This window comes from Odontesthes bonariensis, chromosome 21, assembly GCF_027942865.1.
Source record: "Odontesthes bonariensis isolate fOdoBon6 chromosome 21, fOdoBon6.hap1, whole genome shotgun sequence".
Classification (NCBI taxonomy): Eukaryota; Metazoa; Chordata; class Actinopteri; order Atheriniformes; family Atherinopsidae; genus Odontesthes; species Odontesthes bonariensis.
Window position 1 is genome coordinate 11,172,411 of NC_134526.1, and position 24,922 is coordinate 11,197,332.

At 38.5% G+C, this 24,922-nt stretch overlaps 1 protein-coding gene across 1 annotated transcript in view; it reads right to left on the reverse strand.

The window, feature by feature from the left end:
- elfn1a (extracellular leucine-rich repeat and fibronectin type III domain containing 1a) overlaps positions 1 to 22,159 on the reverse strand; it is a 90,612-nt gene extending 68,453 nt beyond the window's left edge. The window contains exon 1 of the mRNA XM_075454609.1: positions 21,712 to 22,159. The gene's annotated coding sequence lies outside the window, so the exon portion shown is untranslated. The remainder of the gene's footprint in view (positions 1 to 21,711) is intronic.
- Positions 22,160 to 24,922: the final 2,763 nt, after the last annotated feature.

Consider the following 24,922-nt stretch of genomic DNA (forward strand, 5'->3'; position numbering starts at 1 on the left):
TCCCATCCGCACAGACTCTTTGTAATCGATGCTGACAGGTAATTCAGAGGAGTGCATTGCAGCGATCACAGCTTGCAGGAGTGGCCTTGTATTTGTGTGGCCTTGGTAAATGCCATCAGTTTAAGCTGTGAATCTTCTACAAAACTTCTCACCTAATTCAGAATTGTTCACATGTGGCAGAAAAGAGATTGACAGTGTTTTGGGAATATCAACACCATTTTGATTTGGAATTATTTGCCCTTAGTGTGGGGCTGCATGGTGCTCCACGGTGATGTGGTGGTTAGCACTGTTGCCTCACAGCAAGAGGGTTCGTGATTCAAATCCCGGCTAGGACCCCTCTAAATGGAGTTTGCATGTTCTCCCCGTGTATGCGTGGTTTCTGTCCGGGTACTCCGGCTTCCTCCCATCACCCAAAAACATGCATGTTAGCTTAATTGGTGACTCTAAATTGACCCTAGGAGTGAGTGTGAGTGTGGATGGTTGTTTGAGTCGTGTGGCCTGGTGGGGAACTGGCAACCTGTCGGGTGTGCCTCTCAGCCAATGACAGCTGGCATAGGATCCAGCCCCCTGCGACCCCGAGTTGGATTAAGCGGGTATAGAAAATTAATGGATGCCTTAGTGTTCATCACAACACTAACGGACTTAACAAAATGTTATTCTTTTTGCACTTTTTTAACTTCCCATAGTGGCTACTTTGGACATAAAACAAGAAACACACTGTGATGTTGTCACTGACTTAATGATCGACACCGTTTTCAGACTTTCTTTATATTCACGTCAGATGGCAGCATTCAAAGTGCACGAGCTAAGCTATCAGCATTTCCAGTTTGGATTTTCACATACAGTACAGAGATCTGTACTCAACTCAAAAAATCTTGATAAAAAAATACTTTCGAGGACCAGGGGGGGTGCTGAATATGATAATAAAAAACACAACAAAGCAAAGCAACAAAATTATGGAAAACAAAGCAATCACGCACAACGATGTTTCTGATTCTAAAAAGAAAAAACATTAGTAAAAAAGATTTTTCAGGAACACAAAAAACACATGAGTAATAAAAATATGTATCTGGTGACAATGTGTACTTTTCTTATCTTTACCATCTATTTTTTTTACAGCCTAAACTAAACCTTTTGCCGGTTAGAACAACATAGAAAGGTGAAATGACTTCAGAAAGCATTGAGAAAGTTAAGAGTTATCAATATCCTCGCATGACAAAAAAATATCTACATTATGTTCTGTGTATATGTTATGTGTGTTTGTTATGTTTTCTCCAACATTATCATTTACATCTCATTCAGGATTTTTCACTTTATGCTCTTCAACTGTCTGACTCAATAAAAACAAACTATAAAGGACCCCTCCTGTTTGGCCACTTGAAACCAACGTTTTGGGGAAAGTCTGAGAATACAAGATATAGAGGGCCAATACCAGGGGACGAGAAATGGAGGAGTGTGTATGTAGGCTAGCGGGGGAAGTGTGAAGGCTCATGGCTGTATATCTAGAGCATATTAAAAAGAGAAAAGAAGCTCTGTCTAGCTGCTCCCTCAAAGCTGCCATTGGCATCTCTCCAGTTTTGTGAGAGGACTTGTTATGTAATTTCATAAGAGGCTGTTTTCTCATACTTGACAATTGCAAAAACCAGCCCTACTTGATGAAAAAACATCCACTAAATGAACAAAAAAAATTCTTTCTAAAATATGTTCAAACATGACAATATTTCTGCATGTGAGATTCTCAAATGAAATGTAATTCAAGATAAATCTTTAGTGTATCTTTGAATGATGATGGAAATAAAATGCACGCAAAAATGTGATGCCCGTAGTGACAATCACTTGGCATCTGAGCTGAGATTCAAAGCCATGCATAATATATTTTTCCGACGCTCTATTTTATGTGTATGAATTTCAAGTGGAAAAAAAAAGTCGGAAGCGTGATTCTCGTTTTCAAAGAAACAGAACAACAAACAAAACAAGTGGAACACTTTCTATGAGTCTTTGTTGGCCTGTAATTTTAGAACATTTAGTCCCAAGAGGCTCGAAGCAACAGCAACCACAGAAATCAGTGTGTTGTTGCGTTGAGAACAAAATAGTTTGTCTTTTTCTGCAACACCAAGAGAGCTGTAGTGTAGCTTCTAATCTGCCGTCACCGAATCCTTGACAGTGACATCCCAGATGGTTCTGTTATGTTTGAGTGCTTTCATGTGAACATTAGTGGTTAAAGAATTTAAAAGTCCAATTTGATGTAATAATTACTTAATAATGCTTGATTACAACACATTTTGCAGGCAATGACTTGCAAAGTGAAATTAGTTAGACCAAATAAAATCAAAAATGTCCATCATTACTCCTGTATTTTCAACGTTTAATATATATAACTTCTCATTCAGTGGTGTTTTGTCTTTATTTGGCTTATGGTACCAACTGACACACAGCACGTAACATAACAAGTGATGAAGTCCCACAGCTAAATTCAGTCCTCAGATGAGGGACATTGTGGTTGCATGGTATGTGTTTTACAACGCTGGGTCACCAGAAAGCCTCACGTGGGCAGGGTTCGCATGTTTTGTAATGCATACAAATACAAATGACCACTGGCACGGATGTTCAGACGACAGCGGAAAGCAGGATTTGTGCAAAAAAGATACAAAAAAGAAAGGGAGTCTGCTGTGAAATAATTCAAATTTTAGGATCAAACAAAATGATAAACGAGAAGATTATATTCAGACACAGATAATAATAGAAATAGTACAGAGGTCACTACTTATCGGTTTTAAGAAGATTAATGGTTTGATAGCAAATGTGCTTTGTGAAAATAATCAGATTATGAGAAACTGAAGGCTGTAATTATTCTTTACAACTCATTTAGCTGGGATCACACAGGCTTTTTAATTATCATATTCAAATTAAAAAAAAAAGAATGACTTTAAATGGTAAAGATATCTTTTTGGCCTATTTAATATTACATCATTACATGAGTGAAAAACAGGTGGTACCAAAAACTTCACCTCTGTGAAGACCCAGGGAGGCTATCTGACCTCTTCAGACCTTTAGAAGTTGCTGGCACAGACCAATACATTTTTCTTTTGCTTCACACTGTTAAAACCTGGTGAAGATAATCATTCAGCCCCTGCTCGTTGAGGCTGTTGCTCAAAGTCACTCGATAATTCTGAAAGTTTGTACCCTTTGTCGTGCTGAGAAAAAACTAAAGTTTCTGATGAAAGCTGGAACGAGAGGTCAAAGTCATTTTGTTTCAAGATGTTAATTTCCACAGAAAGCTGAACTTCATCAATCAATAAGATAGAAAGTTCAAATGTGCCTTTGTATGGGAGTATCCTTCAATCTTTCGAACCCTCCATCTCAGTAGAAACTGGCTATGCTCCAAGCTGCAGGGACAATGGCCAAGATCGTCTGCAGCCCCTCACTCCTTTGTATCAGCTTTCAGTGACTGATGTATTCAGATGCAAAATCTTTAACAGCTTCAAAATACATCACCATCACCACCAATGTTTCAATTTTACCCATTGATAAATCCTGAATCTTCGTCAAGAACCTGCAGTGTTATGACTTTGGATGCTGTCCACATGTGCGTCACATGACACTTTTTTTTTTTTTCTTTCTGAGATTTTAAATTGGGAAAGTTGCATGCTGGTTGCTGTATCTTGGAACTTAAAAGTGATTTCCCTTTGGAGTTGTATAATGAACAGTGTCTGAAAGGTGTTGCCTACAGATCCAGGTATATTTATTTTACAGAAAAAATATTAATAGTGATAGTTTGAATCAAAAATTCTCTAATTATCAAAACCCCAGGTGTAGTGAGTATTAAGACTCTTCTCTATGTTGAAGTGCTCCGCGACTGAAACCAGAGTCCGATACACTTCTTAATCAGTTTAACTGGGAATACTGAAAACCCTTAAACAGCAAAAATAATCAAAAGTGAAAGACCTAACATTTTTAATTAAAAGTATAGTGACACTGACACATAGAACCAGGCATAAGCATCTAGCTGTGTTAATCAGATTAGACAGAAAAGGATACATTTAGTCAAGCCTGAACTGCTATTAGCAAACTACAGAGCCGAACACCCACTACACTGTGTGCTTTTCCTCATGGACATGTTCGCTTCGTCTGATGTGGATTTGTACGCTGCTCAAAATGGATTATACTTTTTAATCAGGCTGGTATCTTTGAGAACTATCAAGAAAAAATTAATTGAAATTTCAGCCTCTTTTATGCTCTGATTAAGGTAGTTATGATAAAGCTCATTTTTACATTGCATGCTGCACTGAGGGCTTGTCTCACACACATTTCAAGGAATGTGTTTATTCCCATTACTAAGATAAATGATGGTATGCATAATTAATTTCATAAAGATGAATTTATTATTGATTGATATGAGGGCCTTTGAGCTCCCAGATGAATACAGCCAGTTGCTCAACTCAAATTCATGCAGTGTAATTAAAATTAGGCTGATGATTATGGTAATGTTTCATTACAGTTGGTCATTTTGATGCGTTCAGCAGGCCAAAATCAACTGACAAAATCCTTGCTATGATAAAACGAGTTTGTTATCCCTGACATTACTGTGACATAACAGATGTACCTCTTTGAGAACTTCCCTGGAGGAGGGACTGAAGGCACTGCACAGAGGAATTGACAGAGGGAGTGTGCCTACGGCAGGATGAAGTCTGAGCAGGCACACCCACAGGGCTAATAGGCACTCTAGCCCTCAAGGGAGGCCCTGTCCTCGAATAAAACATACATTATATACTGTAATAATGTCTGAGACTTGTTTCTACAGAGCATCCAGCACTCCATAAAACACTCCAAGGATAAGAGGTGTTTATCTGTTTTGATGGTGCTGGGAGTTACAGTGCACAGTGAAAATGAGTACACCCCTGTGAAAAGTAACATTTTGAACAATATTTTAATACACACACAAGTTATTCCCAAAACGTGCATAGAGTAAGTTTAATACAACATCTGTTCAGCTTACAACAGAAATGAAAGGTCAATAATATAACTTAAATGACATATTTGTCCATTTTTGTGAAATTATGCTGGTGCAAAAGTGAGTACACCCCTATGTTAAACTCCCTGAGAATGGGCCGTGTTGGCCCGAAATGTCATGAAATGAAAAGGCATTAAAAGGGAGGTCATCGTTGTGCGTTTCATCCTTGCCTTACATTGAAATTTTACATTTTGAGTCTGCACCAGGTTAAAAGAGACGTGTGTGAGATTTGACTGAAATCCTATGGAGAGTATCATGATCTGCTTCAGTAGTCACAGTACATGTTGACAAGCATGTTTCTTTTGGTGAAATTCAGCTTCCTACTGTTGATGGCATCCATACAGCCCCAAACCATGTCACTCCCACTACTATGCTTGACTTTAAGCATGGGGCACTTTTCTTTGTACAAATCACTTTTTACCACCACACAGGCTTGACACCATCTAAAGCAAATTTGTTCATCTTGGTGTCATCAGATCACAGGACATGGTTCCAGCAATCCATATCCTTAGTTTGTTTGTCTCTGATGAGACAATGATAAACAAATTTGCTTTAGATGGTGTCAAGCATGTGTGGTGGTAAAAAGTGATTTGTACAAAGAAAAGTGCCCCATGCTTAAAGTCAAGCATAGTAGTGGGAGTGACATGGTTTGGGGCTGTATGGATGCCATCAACAGTAGGAAGCTGAATTTCACCAAAAGAAACATGCTTGTCAACATGTACTGTGACTACTGAAGCAGATCATGATACTCTCCATAGGATTTCAGTCAAATCTCACACACGTCTCTTTTAGCCTGGTGCAGACTCAAAATGTAAAATTTCAATGTAAGGCAAGGATGAAACGCACAACGATGACCTCCCTTTTAATGCCTTTTCATTTCATGACATTTCGGGCCAACACGGCCCATTCTCAGGGAGTTTAACATAGGGGTGTACTCACTTTTGCACCAGCATAATTTCACAAAAATGGACAAATAGGTCATTTAAGTTATATTATTGATCTTTCTTTTCTGTTGTAAGCTGAACAGATGTTGTATTAAACTTACTCTATGCACGTTTTGGGAATAACTTGTGTGTGTATTAAAATATTGTTCAAAATGTTACTTTTCAACAGGGGTGTACTCATTTTCACTGTGCACTGTATAATTTCTATACTACAGAGTGCCCTGCTGTAAAACTATCAACTGAGGCCCATTTGATCACAGAGTTCCTCATTTTCCCTGCTGGTGAGCTGTTCTACAGTGCTGTACCGCAAAGTTCTGTGGCCTTTCCGTGTCCTGACGTCATCTTCTCCGAGACTGTTATCTTAGTAAGATGTTTTCTTGAGGGAGGGTACCTGCCCTGATAAGATGACCTTTCTTTCTTCACCCCCACAGACAAAAATGTTTCAATTTCAAGCCAAAAAAAAGTGTTGTGCTTTTCTATGGTTGTTTGTTTCCATTGCTCTATGTTTGATGTCTATGCCATGCGAGGTCAGTGCACTGTAACAGGTATCAGCTCTCTAAATTTCACCTTAACCACTGGAGCAATTTTTCTTTCATTCTTTCATTCCTTGCAAATGCATCTCTACATACAGAAGAGACCAAAGGATGCACACAGCCTTACAATTTAACATAGTTGGTCATTTGAAACTGTGCTGCTAACTGAAGTTCTTCTCAATTCACACAGTCACTTACAACTGCTTTTTCAAATGCATACTGAAAGCAAGTCAATTTCATATCTAATCAACCTCAGCAAGTACATACATACTGTTTCTACAGTAGGTGATACTTAGACCCTATTAGTAGAACAATGTTCATGGAAGTACTGAGCATTGTACTCGAATCACGAAGGCCCCCAGCAAAAACTCAAAGCATCAAAACTTGATTTTTATAAATATATTAAGATTTTTCATTTTAATGGCTTATTCAATGCAGAAAAAGAATTTCAGCCTTTTTGCAGGTTCATGTGGACTTTGCCGCAAGTTGTTTATCCAAAGATCTTTGACCCATATGTTTTGCCTAAAGTGGTTGAGCTGAATCTAAATTCAGACAGGTTATGGAGAGCATCTCAACTTTTATTTTAGTTTTTCCATTCTTTTTGAAGCTGACAGCAGCCCCACTCTATATACACATATAGTTACATTATTATTATTAACATTTTTTTCAAGTTCAACCCAAAAATCTTGCCTTATAACATTAAAATAGAAGGCACATATTTTCAATGACTTATTTAATTGAAAGCAGTACAGAATCCAAATTCTAAATGTTTGAAGCAAGATATTGTGTTTGTTTGTGTAACCCCGTGTATAATTTGTTCTCCTCTTCAAAAGAGAAGAGAAGAAAACACAGAGTGGAACGCCTCTAAACAGATAATGTTAATTAGCAACAGGTCAGTAGCATGATGGGTATAAAATGAGCATCTAAAAGACGCTTTCACAAGTAAAGAAGAGGAGTTCATCACTCAGTAGAAGGCAATAAATAGTGGGATGATTTGATAATTACAGTCTGAATAAAACTGCAAAAATCTAGCTTCTTTATCATCTGCAGCATATAATACCATCAAAAGATTGAAGGAACATACTTGAAGACAGAGTGGACGTGGCCAGCTCAGCCTCATAAGAAGAGACGACCCAAAATAGGTACGTTTGTCCACATGTCCAAAATGTAGCAATATCACAATAAAGGCAGAAAAATTATGAGATGGTAACGGCTTTCATTTCCAGTTGTTTTGTATAGGGAAGTAGAAGACATGGAAAACATAAAGTATATCTCTATTTTTCCTTTGCAATGTACTCTTCTCTGTCTCACCCTAATCGACCGATTTCTGAGCATACATAATAGTGTTCTGTGATTTTGAAAGGCAGACGAAGGTATATAATTATAGGGTCGTGTGAGACTGCATTCTTACGGCTTTCAGTTCCTCAGATTGGCTATGCATTAAAAACAATCATTATTCTGAAGTGGAATTCATTGAATGAACTCAGAGAAACCCTGAAAAACATTGTCAGTAAATCATGTTCATTGCTGCAGCCACAAAAAAATTAGACAGAAAAAAAAAACTTCTCAGACCTTCATTTCACACTTTAGATCTTTCACAATTAACTACAACAAAGAAGAAAACTTTCCTGTCAGCACAATTTAACAGCAAGTATCAATGATAACAGGGGGCAGAAGAGCACTATACTTTGTGCTATACACTTCAATTTGTGCATCTGTGAAGGCATATAAATGCTGAACAATATTGGGCAATGTAGCAATATCTGTTTCCATCAGAACAAGCTTCTTTTCAGGAAAGGCAATGCTAAAAGACTATGTTTTAAAGTTTTTGAGTTTAAGCCATTCCATTTGGTCTCTTCCGAACATTTAAACCGTTTCCAAACTTATTTCTTCACAGGTTTGCATTCAAATTTTGAGTTAAAGCTGATTTTATCTGTTTCTACTGTGCCAATCCTGCACTCGGCTGAAAACTTTTCTAAATGGCAGGTTTGAAACATATCTGGAAGAGGCAGAAATCACTTTAGTGAAATTGCTAGTGGTCACAGCAGACATCTGTTATTATTGAAACTCTGCAAATTACTGAGCAAAAGCTGGATAATGATGATAATTTGGTATCAACAGTCCATGCTTACTTTTTTGATCAGTACTTCTGAATTTTAATGCCAACAGCTGAGGTTTTTTTTTTTATGACTATATGCCACGTTAGAGCTCTCGGTTAAAAAATGGAACTCTCCAGTGAAGAGTAACTTAACAACAGTTGACTTTTAAGTTACTTTTTGAATAAACAACAATAAGGAGAGACTGATTGAGAGACATAATAGTCCGCGGGCTTGTGTTTGCATTTTGTATTAAAACTGTACTTCACGCTGATGACTGTGACTCAACATTTGACATATTTGAACTGAGTCTTTCGTAAGCTGACTTGAAAACAATGGTTTATTGTTCAAGACTCACAATTGGCATCATTCATTACATGAATATGAGGAACAAAACTTTTGTTTGGAGGCTGAACCCACAAAAATAATTATGATATCTTAGTCTTTGCAGAATATGGTAATTAAAATCTTTACAACTTAACCCCAGACACATAAACCACTGATCTTGTCTGAGCGCCTTAACGGCAGAAAATATAGGCACACTTTTTAATATGCAATTGCCTAATGTGCAGTAAAAATACTTTGAATATTCAGTGTTCTAAAGGTTTTACAGATTCAGTCACGATGACTACCTTCTTGGGTGACATGTACTATGTGATCTGTAAATGCCAGCTGACATAGACACATATCTTAGCAACATCCTGAGATGAAATAACAAAACAAAGGTGTTTTATCAAGACTCCATGTGGACGGACACCTTGATGGAGAAGCAGTGCACGAATAAACTGAAGAGAGAAGATGTACGTGAAAAGGGTAATTTTGTGTATTTGTGAGAAAAGGCACACCTACTGTGCCACTGAATTACATTGCTGAGATGTCAACAGAGGATGTGGAAAAGCACGATCAATTCTTTTATTGTAAGAATCCAATAAAAGTACTTAATCTTATACTTTGCTGTGGTTCCTGTTCATTTGAAATGCACATATCCATCACATCCTAAGAGACTGAAGCTCCATGTATTCCTTGTGCATAGCTTCATGCAGAATCGAAGCCATCTCACTAAAGAAGTGGAGAAGCATAATTGGCACACAGACTTTACACATAATCTCCATATTTAGTCAAGGAATAACACCTCACAGGCTTGACAATCTGGCAGCCCAGATCCCTTTTCTCTCTGTGCTCTGGTCTCGCAGTGGGTGATCACCAGCCTGAGCTGATTCGGCCTGAAAGGCAGCGCTGTTTAATGAGCAATGGAGAGCACGAGTGAAGAGACAACAGGTGGAGTGTCAGATTAATGCTCTGCAGCTGGGAATGGACCACTTTTCTTGCCAACGGTCAGCCCAGATAATAATCATTAAAGACAAAGAAACATGTTTGCAAAAATGTTCATTCGATCAAGGCAGTTGGAGAATAAGTTAGATTTGCATGATGTTGCTCTGGCTGGTGTATGAAGGATCAGCTCTCAGCTTGGCAGTTATCCAGGTAAATATTGATGTGTTCCTGATTTGCTGCTGTAAGCAGAAAGGAATTTGCCTAAAATGGTCCCGCATTTTATTTGAATTATGATCTGTATTATCAGTAACGGCACTCTGAAGAATTGGCAGAGCACCACATTGACCTCACTGCACAGAGCAAACCAAATATAGTATTTCTTTTCCAGCTTGATGTGGTTTACTTAAGTCATGGCTTTCACAGTCCAGTATTCTTCCTCCATCAGTTGCTCTGTAACCATTTTTCAGATGCTGCATTGTTTCATCTCACACCAAAATAGAAACACAAGTTCCTCAGTTGGATTTTTCACTGAAAAGTGTGCGCTTTAATTAATGTATCAGAAAGGTTAAAATTCAGCATGTCCTTCGGAGTCACTGTGTAAAGCACTTACACCAAAGCCTTTTTAAGACTTCACTGATATGACAGTGTAGAAAACAGCCTCTTTGAATCATTTTCATTATATTAAACCCTCCTGGTAGTGTCAATGAACAGTAAGTCAAGTATGCAGCATTGCTCTCCAGTATGAGTGTTATGGTACACTGTGGCCTGCTAATGGTGTGAATACTGGCACATTTTTATAAGTAGATGCTAGTATGTTTGCTCCAAGTTTGGAAGCAGTTTCTATGGTAACAATGTCCTATCTTCACTCACTCTCGGACAATCTCCAGATTTAAGCAGTATCTCTCTTTAAAGAAAATTAACTCTATTGAAGCCTAAAAAGATTTTGTTTGGAACTTATTAAATATGTGCTCAGGTAAGCAAATCTGCTCGCTGGCCAAAACCTAAAAGTTATACTCTAGCTTGACAAATGTTGTTTTAAAAATGCTTTTAAGTTCAGCTGCAACCTGCACATTCTACATCATAAACTACCGAAGGACATTTTCCTTAATTATTTTCTACCTATGATCTGACCTCTGATCCTCACAGTACAGCAAACAAGGTCATACAGGTTGCAAAGGCTAGACATATGGCTGATGAAATTATTGATGAGCCACCCTGTTATTTACAAGCAGCCCTTCCAAGCTTGTCCTTAAAGCAGCCATGTCCTCAGTCAGTGAAGCTTAGCTTTGTAAATTCTCTCAGTGTGAAATTTGTAAGACACTGGCCCCAGTTAAGGCGTTCAGGCTCAGTTCAGGCTTAGGTGGTGCCTTCAGTATCTTTGCTCAAACCATATAGACTTTAATCGTGTTGATCTAACAATAACACAAAAGTCATCTGTGCGAGTGTATCAAGTTTTAGTGTTGATTTTCTACAGGTTCTTGAGATGGATGCAGAAATGCCTTACTGCAACAATAAAACAGATGCTGGGTTTGTTGTGAGATGAAGCTAATTTTATTTAGACGAGTTGAGTCAAGAGGTTGAAATAGCAGGAAATGGGAATTGTCATTTGTGTGATATTATTGTTTGTCATTATCTGCAGGCCACAGTGTATCTCTCCTGCAGTCGATCTTTAGATAAAGGGGACAAAAATGGAGGAAGAATACTTCTGCTGTGATACCAAATTCTAAAAAGAGAATATATAATGTATCTAAATTAATCGGAAAACTGAGTGTAGAAAAATATTAGTGTTTGACTCAGGAGTACTTTGATATTGATAACGCTGGCATTAGAGTTTATTGGAAATGTATAATCTGAAAGATGACAACATCTGTCATGAAATGTAATATGTAAAAGCAGAATCCTATCTGAATTACTGCACCTACATATAGCTACATTTCACCACAAAAGAATGATTCATTCTGTAATTCATTCGGTAAAAAACCTACAAAAACAGCATTTAGGTGTATATTAATGTGTAAATGTATCCTAATTGTTTATTTGTTCTTTTTGACCTTTGAGACGTCTTAATAATGTGCCAATAACCTACAATCCCTTAGATGTGTCCACACTCTGTTATAAGATGCTCATTGATTAAGTGAACTCTAGTCTTGAAAATCATTGTGTCACTATTTTCCTTTCCAGAAACTTTGTCAGAGAAGCTAACGGGGCCTTAGACAATGTGTTACTTCTGCTCAACATGTTAAACTCGTGAAAAGAAGTATTTTAATGCTCTGTCAGTGATGGTCTTTCCACGCGTGCTTATAAACTGGATTTGGATTGGAAGTTGCATTTGCCTTAGGTGACTTGAATTATGAAAGAGAAGTGGTCCAAATAATTAATCCAAATAACAGAGACAATGTTTGCATGTCAGAAGTTGAGTCTGTGCATCTTTTCCTTCAGAAGAACATTGACTCTGAACTGGTGACCTTACTGCTTGGGTCAGTCAGATATTTGTAGGCTCACTCATCACCCATGAAGCACTTACAGGCTTTGCAATATGTCCCCTGTATGGCTTCTATAGCTCAACAGGAAGCAATCGACTTGCTGAAGTCATTCATCAGACATTTCTACAATGTGCTCAGCAGCTGTGGTGAGGAAGATTAAAGGCTGACCTTCACACAACATCAAAGTGTAGATGAGTCCTGGACAGGTCACCTGATTGCTCCATTTTTTTTTTTTTTTTTTTTTCGGTTACACTTCAGATGATTGTACACAATCATTGAAATGTTTGCTTCGCTTGTGTTGGTTGATACGGTGTGCAAAGCAAAAGCCGCTCCATATTTAATCATCAGTCAGATGTTGTCCAGCATCACTGGACAGTTCTGGTGGGTTGATTACTTGATCTTTTCATGTCACATTTCTACAGAGTACACTGGTTTGAGAGTTTAGGAGTCCTCATTTGAGGGTTTGATATGATGCTCTTATTTATGTTCAATTTTACTGACCAAAACAGCTGAAACAGTGCAGTTAAATTAAGGGAAAAGTTAATGTTTACTGTTGTTGGCTTGGAGGGATTTTTGACTGACAGGAGTCATTTTCTCAAATTACTCAAATTACTTTTCTTGCATAGAAATGGGACACATACCAAGAAGCAGTGGGACTGCTTACAAGGAGAAAACACAGCTCCCCTGTGTCTCGTCTTTGCTCTTGTGTTCTGCATAAATTAATGAGAAACAGTAAGCAGCTTGAGGTTCTCACTTTGCTGCACAAGTTACCTTGACTCACTGAATTAAAAATCTTCGGAATGTTTCCTTTTTTTACATTGGGAATTTGCTGAATGAATTACTCAGGCTGCAAAAATTGAGAGAATGCAATGATAAATTGTGAAACAGCCTCGGTAAAAAGGTGAAAAGAAACAAAAAATACCATCTTAAAGTGCCCCGTATGAAGATACTCGAAACCAACAAAGCAAATGCGAGTGTCTGGGCAGTAACGCTCTGGCAAAGAAAGAAGCAAACCTGCATCTCGGGCTTTATATTTACAGAAGCCACTTAACAGGTTAATTTTCTCAAGTGCATCATTACCAGAGTTACTTGGCATTCATAGGAGAGGGGCAATGTATTGATCACCATCATGCAGCCATGACACCATGAAATGTCTCTCTGTTAGATGTAAAGCATTCAGAATTGCATAAGGGAGCAGCTCCATTCATACAGGAATCCATCATCTTTAAAGGCTCCCGGTTTAAATTTTATAATTGGTAGGAAACCACAAACTGCTTAATCATGCTGCATTGCTAATCAGTGATCTAATCAGCTGCTTCTTCCAACGCAGTAGATGCACAAAAAATGGATTGCTGCTAAACAGGATGTGAAGTTTTGGGTGTAAGTTGGCTTTATTTTGACAGACACTCAGCTCAGAATCTTAAATATATGTCTTGGTGGACTTTGAGTGCATTGGCCTCTACAGACTTAATCTTTGCTTTCTATATTTCCCCAAAGAACCAATTACTGTGTATGTTTTTTTGTTTTTTTTTCTATCTTCACTGATAGAGACTGTTTGCCTGAGCTTTGCACATACGCACCTGTTTTTGTGTTTGTTTCAGAGTGCAAGGACTTCACTCTGAAACCCTCCATCAAGAATATGTTGGTGATTAAAATGGTGAATGAATCTAGTGTTGAACATTTTTATTATGCTTAAGATGTTGTTAAGATCTAATGCGAATTGGACTCTTAAACTGCATTTTCACCTTTGCTATTTAGCAGCATCCATCTAATAAAATACATATTCATGGCAAGTTGATCATTGACACCTTATGGGATATTCCATGTAGAACCTGTTAAATTCAGTTCAAGAAAAACTTACAGACTTCAATGTTTGGTTTGAATAAGCAGGTAAAATACAGTGTAATTCAAGCTCTACTGCGCTCCAGAAAAATTAATCCAGACTGCATAGGAAAAAAAAGAGAAATCGGTCCTTTTAGGTGCCGCTGATGAGGCTTTATGCAAACAATCAAGTTAAAACGTGTTCTTCCTTTCCATAGCAAAGCTGCTGTATAAACTACATGTTGTCTTTACTCTGTTGCATCCCCTCTGCAGTTGCTAAATGAACTATACAGACCACTTGACTAAATGTAATATCCTACTTTTGTTTGTAAGAATATTGTAGAAAAAAGAAAAGCCTATAATATAAGCATATAATGATTATCTGTATCTGTAACCCACACAAGTACCTTATTTACGTCATAATATATAGTTTATGACTGCTATTATTCAGTGATTGACAAATGACTCTGCATAGATTACTGATGTTTGACAGACCTGTAATTTTATCAAGTCAAAACTACAATCAAGGGGGCACATAGTGTGATTTCCGATTAAAAAAAAATGCTTATAACACCATTCACTTTAAATTGTACAGCCGGTAGTTTTATTGATTATATGAGGGCTGCAAACAAGTGCAAATGCATTCATATTCAGATGTGCACAGAAAATGTTCTTCAAAAAATGTGGAAAAACATCAAACACAACATGGATGTTATAATCTTTTTTTTTGCTGTGGGGAATCAAGATGGAAAACAAAACAACACAGCTAATACAGCTTGATATTTAAACAAACTGGGTTGAGCACTTAATTATTAACCACGGCCCACGTCATGACCTCGACTTCTCTTTTTTTTTTTCTCAACGAAGGAAATAGGGCATATTGATGTGTCCATCTTCTAAAAGTGAGACAAAGTTGTCATATAAGCTTCATGAAATTAAATAGATGGTTATTTTTGTGCCAGTGCTTTGTGTGTTCATGTTCAATGTACTTGTTTGTGCGGTGTAGATTGTGCAATTCACAGAGGAAATATGCAGCACACTCAACAGGGCCTTGGCAGCCCTGCATGTATGAGCCCGTCCTTCGAGTGCATGCAGTGTATCTAGAAATTACACTTTGGTAGGATTTTTATGTCTGAAAGTTTCTCTTTGCTTTGTCTGTGGTAAAATGGTGACTCGCACCTTTTAACATGAAACACTTTCTGCTGTGTTCATCCTCATCATTGACACAAAAAGCATTAGTTGACAATAACCTTCATCTGATGCTCGAACCATTGTTTCTACGCTGAGCTGTTATAGGCCAGCTGTTTGGGGCTCTCACGTACAGGATATTCATCAAGCAGTGCAGGTGCCTGCAGATACACTGCCATTCAAACCAGCATCTAATTACTTTGCAGAGAAGATGGTAAATAAAAGACAGAGCAATGTTCAATACGCCTCACTTTGCCACTTCATGACACTTGTTTACTAAAGGGTTTCGTGCATCATAAGGCAGCCAGCAGGTGGCTGAGGAAACTACACAAACGTTTTCTGGCATTCTGCGGTGGATTCATTTTTGTTCACTCCTAAATGAATGATGACTGATTCACACCCTTGAGTGAATCTCCACATCCCCAGGTTGATCCCCAAAAATCTGTCAGTGTACAGTCTGTGCTGCCCCCTTCTCATGTATAATCCCCGGCGCTCATTTAGTTTTTTGGTGAAAATGTGAAAACCTACGTAAAAGGCTACTCATCTTATTTCTTCTCAGGCGTAATCTCCAATAAGATAATAGAAGGTAGGAGAAATGAAAGTTCCAAGAGATAATGACTGCACCTGCCACATTTTTCTGTGACTCAAAACACGCTGGGAATTCAAAGAGCCAGTGCTGCCACTTTCTATAAACTCCCCTGAGTAAATCTAAATACATTCTTTCCTGAGATGAGACCAAGCCAGAGCTCTGAAAATGCACTGCATGGTTAATGACTCATGAGGTGCCGATTCAAGGTGAAGTTCCCTAATGGTTTTGCAAGCATTTAAGGAGATAGCATCTAAGCAATAGTACATCTATGTTTTGCATTGTCTAAAGAAAATGTGCCCAAAGGCAGCTGCATTTGAGGGGCAGCTGTTTTTTGTGTTTTCAGCCTTATCTGCTCATTACAGCCTTCATTACACATCGGAAAATTTCAACCAATAGTTTCCCTTTCCAGCGTTAATTTCTGCCAATAACGCATCCTCTTAATTTCTGTTGTCCGAAAGCAAGACTCTACTCGTGTCATTAATGGTCCGTCCTTCACCATAAAAAGCTCTTAACAAGTCTCCCAGTAGCAAAAACAGCTCAACAGATGTTTAGAAATAAACATTTTCTACTGTTACATTGCCATGTATTTCCAAAGCTGAGATAACAAGTGACCAACAGCTCTGTGTAGTTACAGCATCATCCATCAACAATTTGCAACACTTTTAGATACAGGTTGTAAGATAAAAACAAATTGTGAACACATGAGCAGTTTAGGGCAGAATTTCTGAAGCAACATAGCTCAAAAATACTTTCAACTTTCCTGTAAGTCTTTTTTTATAATACTGGTCGGTCTTTGTTTCACCAGCTAACGTTTATCATTTTAAAACAGTGAACGTTAATATCTTTGCTCTTTACTGTTACTGGTGAGACAACAAGAATACCTGCAAGAGTGAATTGCATGTATATTTTCCAGTTAAGTATGTGTGATGGTAAATTAAATCCAAAGTACAAACTTTCAATAACTGTGAAATCTAATGCTGTTTAAAGATGATATTGTTACAGAAAACATATACCTTACAATTCTAGTGCTGATAAAATGGAGATTCCTTGTAGTACAATCTAATCATAATGATATCACTATAAAGAGATGTAATGTAGAAAATGCTGTTGTGGTTCAGTGAAACAATTCTACTTTATATGGATTTTGCTTCTTCAATCTGTTAAGCTGTTAATGGAGAGGAAAATATATTTTTGTTTTACTTTGATTTGCTTTCTTTCTGCAATAAATTTATTGATCCTTTTATTCTTAATAAAATAAAAAAGAATTTAATTTGTCTTTTAATAAAACAGCTGGGACACTTGCAAAGGAGGTGGTCCAACAGCTCTTGTAAAATGGCACAATAAGTTTTAACGGGTTTCGAAAGCTGTGGCACTGAATAAGGCCATGCTGTTGTACCATATGTTTCACAGCTTTGTCTACAAACCCTGGCTGGTTGCTCTGATTACACTTTACACATTGTTAACCATACAACCAATGTTTCGCTGCTGTGGCCAAGCCCTGGTAACTTTTCTTCAACATGACTCTAATGTGATAAATAACCATATTTGCACTGAATGTATGAGCTCTGTTTTTCCGAGTCCAAAAATCAGGGGAAATATGCAAACCACCAGCAGTGCAGTTAGTGATTCAGGCTAAATTAAAACATGTGTATTTTTGTCCTTTCAATTGTTGTCCAACATCAGAAGTTGCAGGGAGACAAAAATGGCAATAATTTCTTCTTTAAAGCTGCAGTCTGCAACTCTTTTTCAAGCATAATGTCTGGAACTGTCCGGGGATTCTGAAAGTAGTACATTAAATACCCCAATACAAAAAAAAATGAGTTCTCTAGGTCCCCTATATGTCCCGCTAGGTCCCTCCAAAGCCAGCAGGTTTGTTTACAAAATTGCAGACCGGACCGGTAAAAGATAACCAATCAGGTTACGAGCTGGGCTCTGCTGCCTGTCAATCACCGATTGTGCACGCGCGATACAAGGTAGGCTCGTCCCCACGCTTATTTATCTAGACTATTGAACTTCATTACGGGCTAGTCTACTTACTGTGTCTTCCATGATCGCAAATGACAGGTGAGTTGATGAATGAGGAGTCGTGTAAGCGCACGAGTTCTCATGTGTTTTGATGGGGCGGGACAGGAAGTTGAATAACTTTTTATTTTTCGGTTAAAAAATAAGCATTTCTTGCATTTTGCGACTACGGAGGTCACCGTTTTCAACTTCAAGCGTTCTGATAGATCATGTAAACTCTTAAAATGCCAAAAATTAGGACTTTACGTATGAAAACAACAAATCCTGCAGACTGCAGCTAAAAGTTCCTCTTTTTTTTTAACATCTGGGATTATCTTAGTGTGTGCTCAATTTTCTAAACAAGTTTCCATTTATGACGGATCGGTTAATGTCAGGTTAATTTGGTAACAAAGAGTTTTGGATGCTTCGATCGAAGCCGTCGACAATGCAGAGCCGTTGAAAACTATAATTCCCACTGTCATTTCCATTTAGTCACACTTTTGTAACAACCTAAGAAAGAGAAAGAAATTCAATTTGTCCAGCCGTGGACAGGGAGAAATACAAACCAAACAATACAGAAACGATGCATAAGCGAGAAACTTTCCTTATCAGGAATGTCAAAAATCACGTCGAATGGCGTGACAAACAATGCCATAGAGACAGCAAACTCTCCTCTAAGTATGCGAAACCCTCAATTACTCGACTGATAACAACTCTGCAATTAGCACATTACCTGAAGAAAACTAATAGCCGCGGACACCCGCACAAACAGCGGCGACCCGGCGTGCACGCGCAGCCCCTTGTTGTCCCCCCTTTTTATCTATACCAAACCCCAATATTGAACAGAAACCACTCGAGATCTGCTGGAGCAGTCAAATATCTTCGAGCGGTGAACCCCCCCACAGTTGCATGAAAATTAAAAAATTCTGACCCTGTGTCCTTGAAGTACAAATTGATTCTATCAATCTGAATAAGTTTTGGGATTATAGAATGCTTCGAACCCCGGAAGCCTCAATCCATCATCCTAACTCTCGTCTCCCGTGTCGGAATTCTAGTAATTTTATTTATTCATTTAGTTGACCCACTCAGTTTGGGCTTTTATAAACTACTTCGGCCACACTTAGCTATTAGTGCACGGAAAAATTTTTTGAAGACAAGTTCCCCGCATGGGATATTCATTTATAAAATGAATTTATCTTGTCTTTTATTTGTTCAAATTCACTTGTCAGGACACTTATTCACTTTCCCTGAGTGAGGCTATGTGTTTATACTGGACGTGTTACCATTCAATGCAAACATCAGACAGTACATTAACACTTGGATTTACCATGACCAGAGGACAACTTAATTCAGACAACTTCATTTAGGTTATTCAATATGCAGAAATTTCACATTTAGTCATTAAGTGGTGTTCCGCTCACCTTTTTCTGGCGCCTTTAATTGTCTGAACAAAGTAGCCCCTCCAATCACCTCGAGCCGTCCTCCCTCGCACGGGGGTCGCACAGCACGGTGGTCTCTGAGCTTGGCAACCACGGGTTCACGGCACCATTGTTAGATTCGGTTCTTTTAGTTGGAAGCTCAAGAACGGACCGGAGTAATTCAAGTGAAAATGAAGTCTTTATTTGTGGTCACACGTCAAAGCATATCAGTGCTGGGCTCAGTGGAAAAGAGCTCCCGCAGGAAGTCTGTCAGATCGAGCCTCGATTTCCGGGTATCATTTGTATTTATAGCCTCATAGGTTGGACTCACACTCGACCGAGTATGATTGGACATGAGTAGGTTCAACATGCTTCGTCATATTCTCTGGATCAGCCCAAAACAATGTGTGTGTGTGAATCTGCCCTTGCTTTCCCAGGCTTTCCTAATTGTTTTGTCTTTCTACTCCTGGATCACTTTAGGTCATAATGGAAAAGTACTGAGACTTATTTCATTCATAATGTCTAAGAACAAAGCCAATTTTAACAATCTTAGTGTGTGTTCAATTTTCTAAACAAGTTTCCATTTATGACGGATCGGTTAATGTCAGGTTAATTTGGTAACAAAGAGTTTTGGATGCTTCGATCGAAGCCGTCGACAATGCAGAGCCGTTGAAAACTATAATTCCCACTGTCATTTCCATTTAGAAAGGTTGGTCACATTTCCAAAACCGCTGTCCTCCTAGGATATCTGTCTCTCTCAAATAGCAATTTATCGAACAGGGCAGCCTCGTCTTTTCTGCTCCTCACGGTCATGAGAAGCTGTAATTCTCTCTCAGTATCCTCAGCACGATCTCTTTCTTTCTCTGCCACAAAGAGCCAAGCTAAGGCAGCTTGCATACAAAATAGCTGACTCAATCATCCAGCTGTATAATCAAGATAACGGAGACGGGAACAGCAAAAGAGAGATGTGAAGCCAAATGCAAGACTTTAGCAACAGCAGCAAAACTAAGATGTTTTGAAACTGTTATAACTGTTGAGATCAAAAGTTTAAAGAGGAAACATAATGATTCACACAAAAGGCTGAACTGAAGATAACCCTCTGTATGAAATGACTAGAACAAGGGATAAGACAGGCAGACAAATTGTCATGTAATATCTACAGTTTCTATTTAAAAATATGCTTTATGCCTTTAAATGCCACTAGGACTATAGCACATCTACACCTACCTCTATGAGTTGTTCCTTTAGGTCTGTCATTTATTTGCCCCTACAGTGTAATGGACCCGACTGATGCCCACTCACTGCTGCCTCCATTTGTGCAAATGACTACTGAGCGGACTAAACATCTTCTGATACTAGATATATACTGTCTTGAATAAAAAGAGCTATCAACCCATTTGAAGCTTCGTGCAATTCAAATAAATCAACACGTCTAGCATCCAGCATCCTTCAGACAGATGGCATACAGACAGCAAAATCCTCAGCTAATCTGAGTGACACTGCACAAGGCTACTAAGTACAAGACTGTATAATAACAACAGTCCTGTGTGTTCAGTCTATGGGGTCTATTCATTCTATTAATTTAGATTTTGCTTTGAAGTATTTAGGATCTGTCTTTTTGTCATGACCTTTTTGATTTCAGGTGCAGATTTGTGAAACCAGCTTTCATTTTGTGTTTGTGGGGTTGGCTGGATAGGCCAAGAGATGCTGCAAGCGGGCTTTATTTATAAATTGTAATTAGAGCAGCAAGCTCCCACGTAATGAGGTAATGTTGGTGTCTTTGCTTGAATCTCTGAAATAAAGTTCAGCCTCTTCTGGTTCAGTAAGCTACCCCGGAGCTGTCCGTGGTGCTGAAGCGATATCTCCAGCGGACTATTGCTGGAGGTTTACAGCTGCAAAGTGCCCACTGTACTTTATCTGGAGCTGTATCGGACTGAGTGCATGCGGAGCAAATGCAAATCTATTGTATCTCAACACCTATTAATGTTTAGATAAAGAAAATAGAAGAAGACGAAATGAATAAGGAAACTTAGTCAACCAGTCAAGGCGTCAAAGTGCTCCATATGGCTGGTTTACATAAACGTACAAAGATCTCACAGAAACTAATCCAAAATGTACCGACTTCAGCATGCTGGTGTACAAGTTAAACCATGCGTTTTGAAAGGCGTTTGCATGAGTTACTTGTTCCAGACAGTGTATGCACAACAGTCGAGTCATTTAAGCACTCCTCAAATCACATTTGATCTTAGAGATTTAACGCTCCCACATGTGAATGCAAAAGACAGAAAGTCGCTAACAGTAAACGGTCTGCGATATTAAAGTTAGGTATAAAAATCCAACACTGTCACAGCTTACCTGCAGAGCGAGAGCCTCCTCCCGATAGAAAAGCTGACAGCTCACTGTATCTTACCACGATCGCAAGACATTTTCAAAGAGACAGGAGATATTTCTGGGTGATCGTAAAATAATAAAAATAAAATCAAAACAACGATTTAAAAAGAAGAAGAAGAAGAAGAAGAATCCCAGTTTTCTGTGTTCGGTTTGAGGACGCCAACGCAGCGATTGCCTGCGTCAGGAGAGTCTCAAAGATCCATTCAGCGGTGAGTGATTTAATTCAGGGCTGAGCTCCTCTCATTGCTCGCCTTTATGTATTCTGAAGAGACCCTGCTTGGTCTTTCTATTGCACCGAGAGCTGACACCAGCGTTTAACCACAATCAAGGAGGCGTGTAGTTACTGTGGGTTGGTATTACTGTATGAGGTTGGGAAACCGAGGGGAACAACTGGGAGTGGAGCGCATGTTGATCCTTCAGACTAGCCGAGGCAAAGTTTAAATCTCATAATAAGATTGTCGGTCACCACGAGGCTATAAATGGTGGTTTGTTCAAGACGGATGCCGAGAGGGTTAGGACGGCTCCTGCGTATGAAAGCGCATAACCAATGTCCAGTAAGACAAAAACTTAACTGCGCTGGCTTTAAGCTTGAACAGCTTGTTTCTATGAGGAAGTGAAAAACTTTTTTCCCCATGTTCCTCTAAGTATATGGGGTGCACCTCCTTGCTTGAAATGGTTTTGAACTGCCCAATTTCAGTTTGGCTGGGGGTATGTTTAATTTGGTACAGCATGAAAGGAAACAATTTTCTTCCTCAAGGAAAGGTCCACAACCAGCAGGGGGCCTGTTAATGAAAGGTCTGCTTCATATGATTATTTATCACTATTTAGTGACTGTTCTTTAGAAAAATTAAACATGTCCACAGGGAGCACTACAGCCTAAGAATGCAGCGAGTGTGTATATCTATCTCCCCTAAGACCAAACCTTGCTCTGTATCTGCCTTGAAATAATGGGATTACAGGCTTGTGCCAAGCACTGCAGAGGCAAAGTAATGTAAATAGAAATCTAAGAAGGGGTCTTCTTAGACAAGTGAAAATGCCTCATCAAGATGAGATTTAAGGACTAGACCAAGGCATCTATTTAAACAGTGCACACTTCACTGAGGAGGTCAAGCCTTGGTCCTTAAGACAAGAAATCAATAAAGCTTGTTAATCAATTATCGATTAGCAGAACACCCAAAATATGAGTGTTCCAGTTTATGTGAACGTGCACTCACACAAAGTGATCCAGGACTGCACTTATTGATTGGTATAGAAATGATAAATTGTAAGATTTCAAATCAATTGATGCCCCACTGTTAAAATCCAAATGATGATGAGAGGTGTACATAGATGTGACTGCAATATGATCACACCTGCCATGACACTAATTGTAAGGGTTGATAAACCACTGATTGAATACAAAGGTGCAAAGAATATTAAGAAAACGGAGGGAGACTTAGAATTTGCCTGCTGTGGCACAATGCATTCAGTAGCTCAAGGGTTAAACTCAGATTGCCTGTCCCTGTGTATATGCAGTCCCGGATTTAATTTATGGAGAGTGCAGCCTGATGTCCTCTGTAATGACGTAGTCAGGGGGATGACCCCAGCAAACCAGGAAATGGTAGCCAGAATGCAGATACTCTTTAGAGACGAAGCAAGTGGTTGTGTGAGGACTTGGCACAGACGTGAAAATTCTTGCAGCAGTCACGTTGGAGCTGTGAAATGTGAAGATGGACAGCCCAGCCAAGGAAATCACAGCAGCGCAGCTGCAGCACGGAGAATGACAGACACACTGTATCATGCTCCCTAATATCTTCACAGCCTCTGGTACATGACCTCATACAAACATTGCTGCTTCTGAACCCTGTACTGCCACAGCACAACAGCCTAAATCCAAAACTTAAAGCTTATCAGGTGTCAGGGCCTGCAAGCAGAATGTAGAAAAGCAGGTCACAGACACAGGTCTTACTCTTCTATTAAGGAGGTATCACTACCAGAATTCTGTAATAAAACAACATGAAATTTCAACATTTCCATTTCAGTTCTTGTAAAATACTATATTTCAAAGAAAATATCAAAGAAGCCTTATCTCAAAGCTCACACAAAGCCTTTATAACATTGTTTTTTTTTTTTTGTATTATTTTTAAATTTAGATACAAAATAAGGAATCTGCACCTTACAAAGTGCAGCAGATGAGGGAGGGGCTTGATGGGCTGTTATAATTAACCTTCCCTGCTGAACTTCCCTTGAGGGCACAATTGCTCTTATATCATCCATGTGTAAGCTTTGACTCCTAATGGGAAAAAAAAAAGCTCTTTTCAATAACACATTATTAATTTACAATGCACAACCGAGTGTAAGTACGTAAAACAGAGAATGTTTCTCATGATAAAAGTAAGCAGCAACCTGCTATTGGAAAATGTTTGAACATTTCTTCTGGCTTTTATGTTTCTTATCCTTTAACACCTTTTTTTTTTTTTACCACAATGTTGTGCAGCAAAACCTGCACAAGGTTGATAGGATCCCTATCAATACAGTAGATTATGGTCCATATAAATGATTTTCTTCTGATCACAAATATGCTTGTTGGCAGTCTGATGTACATCACTTTTTCATACAAACTTTTGAAACATGCAAAGTTTCATAAACTTTGGAAGTATGGAGTACAACACATCAACCTTATTAAATACGTCTCCGAAGCTTTCCCTTACTGTTTTACATACCTTTTTCACTTCCCTCTTGGGATCATTTTAAAATTTCCGTTTGTTGGCTCCGAATGTTAAATTCTCAATTGCAGCAGACACGAAACAAAACATCTGAAGAGCTCTGTTATTGTGGAATATATTTTTCTACGTGTTTTTCATTGGGATTTTTTTTCTATTTGAAAAACAATCAATTTTTCTCTCATCCCACTACTTTGTACAAATTTGCTGCTTTAAAGGCATATGAACGCTTTTCTTGTTGGCATTCAGTTAATGCATACTTTGATTTATACAAATGAGATGTTACACATCAAATGAAATTACAAGAGCAACTTTCAGAGGTTACATGACAAAGAAAATAGATTCTTTCAATTACAATATCTATTTAAAAACTACTTGGAAAATATAAATGAGTCCACGTTGAGTTTAAACATGTCAGGTTGTGGTTTTCAATACAGCTTTTACTGTCTCAAGCTTTTATGTGCAAGGTAAGA